General features: G+C 50.3%; 1 long non-coding RNA gene across 1 annotated transcript in view; it reads left to right on the top strand.

Annotated features, from left to right (window-relative positions):
• The first annotated feature begins 334 nt into the window (after positions 1-334).
• The window catches only part of LOC125945922 (uncharacterized), a 9,906-nt gene continuing 8,138 nt past the window's right edge, over positions 335-2,102 (top strand). The window contains exon 1 of the long non-coding RNA XR_007467214.1: positions 335-350. This is a non-coding gene — a long non-coding RNA (uncharacterized LOC125945922). The remainder of the gene's footprint in view (positions 351-2,102) is intronic.

Below are 2,102 nucleotides of genomic sequence, written 5' to 3'. Positions count from 1 at the left end.
TAACGAGCAGCATCAGCAACATTTTCATGCTCTGATTCGGGATATGTAATTACAAGATCGGCTGACATTTATATAACAAGCACTTTGGCTATACCCGCTATATGGCGACATATTGCTTGACGTAAGTTACAAACGTCACGTTCGACGCAGGAGTATTAAGAACTCCGCACTTAAGAATACAGCTCGTTAGCACTAACTTTGTGCACGTGTCTGGAATAATTATACGATAAATAAATAATAAGAAGAAGCGCCGATCAGACGGTGGTGGGTATAAATGATGCGATGAAACGATACCGAGGCATAAGTCCGTCTACCGTACTGGAAGTCACCGCAAGCCAGGGCGACATTTGGTGTGTATGCATATCGTTCTAACATCATTTTATTGTTTTCAAGGGGCTAAGGATTTATCAGTATGATTTATCCTTTCAACTGTGGTTGGCCAAGTTGCTTGCTGCAGCAATTTTCTCACCACTCCTGGGGATTTTTGAGCAACTCAACTGCCCTCGAGGTGCGGTCACGCCATTCGATAAAAAAAGTACCGTTCTGCAAACTTTCTCTCCACGTATTGTACAAAGGCACTGCGCGTCCGCTGCTTCGAGAACAGTAAACCTCGCAACTGCATGTTCCGAACATAAGCGTGAATAAATGATAATTAATTCATTTGTGTGCTTCCTGCGAGCAGTAATATTAACGTAGGACCAGCATAAATCCAAATGGACGGTGGCAGGTTAATGCTTCACGGGGATTTACCGAGGCCTTGGAGCACTGCCACGGACCCGTAGCCGGGGCTCAGTGGCTGCAGCTATCGCCGGCCAACTCTCGCACATACCCTTTCCAGTCCGGGTCCACGATGAATCCCGATAAAGTCACCAGAGCACAGCTGACGATGCGTCTGCACCAATCCATGTCCAGGTCAGCAATGCCAGCTCATCTGTCTTCACCTTTTACAGCAAAGCTGTGTATGGCTAGGGTTCCGTGGATTTTAGAGTGAAATATCTACTACATCATGTCTCGCAAGGTCATTCATCGCGTCGCAATGACCTTGAGCCGCCGGAGCGCAAGTGTAGCAGGTGTGACGTCACGCCACGTGATCCGCTGCGGAGAGGCGTCGCAGCTGCGCTCGCTCGGAGCCTCGCCGCCGCGGTACCATGTGACTAGGCGAGGGCTTAATGACTGCTCCGCCGGCACTTGGTCGCTCAGTCTCGCCATGGATGGCGCGCCACCTGGACCACCTATGCGTGCGCTTCTGCGCAAGCGACAGGCTGAATCCAATCATCCAGTAGATATAGCTAGATGGCACGCTGTCAAATCTCAAGCAAAGGCAAGGTTGGCTGCTGAAACACCGGAGCAAAGGGCGGCCAGGTTAGCACGTTATAGAGAAGCTCACCAAGCGCGGAAGCATGTATTAATCAAACATTGTATGCATAGTCTTTGAAAAACCAAGCCAAACTGACCTGTCGCTTCTGATAACTAGGTTTACAAGAGTTAAACCTCAGCCAAATTTTTTCGTGCGCGTAAGCAAAACCTCAGGTCACTCCCAAATGCGCTCGTGCCACTGCTTGCGCGTTCGTCGTCATCTTCTTCCACAGTTGTCTCGTCGGCATGAACGCGCTCGTGCCACTGCTCACGCGTTCGACGCCGTCTTCTTCCACAGTTCAGGATTAGAGCACCTGGTAAAATTAGCCCGCTTCGGCGTTGCTAGCGGCCTGCCTTGCGCGATTTAGTAGGTGTCTACCTCTCCTCGTATGTCCCTCCTCCCCCACCAGCGACCTTCTGTCCTCCGTTTTCTTATTAAAAGAATTCGTTCATTCATTCTTCCACAGTTGGCTCGTCGGTGTCCCTCGGATGTGCATTTTTAATAGATTAGTGATCAAAAATTCACCGCCCATGCACCCCATACAGATGGTAAACCAGCGAAGCTGAAATGTGCGGCTCTGGTGTTTATCACTGGGTTAATCCCGACGGTTCATTAAAGTCTTCCTGAATAATTGGTTACGTATTTGTCTAGCTCGGCAACACGAGCCGCCGGATCGGCCCAACATTGCCGCTCGCGCTCCGCATCGCGTTCCCGATCGTCTGCCGAGGCGTTGGCGCGACACCGA

The sequence above is a fragment of the Dermacentor silvarum genome, chromosome 5, assembly GCF_013339745.2.
Source record: "Dermacentor silvarum isolate Dsil-2018 chromosome 5, BIME_Dsil_1.4, whole genome shotgun sequence".
NCBI lineage: Eukaryota > Metazoa > Arthropoda > Arachnida > Ixodida > Ixodidae > Dermacentor > Dermacentor silvarum.
Note: the sequence above shows the minus strand (reverse complement) of the source record. Positions and strands in the feature narration are given on the sequence as shown.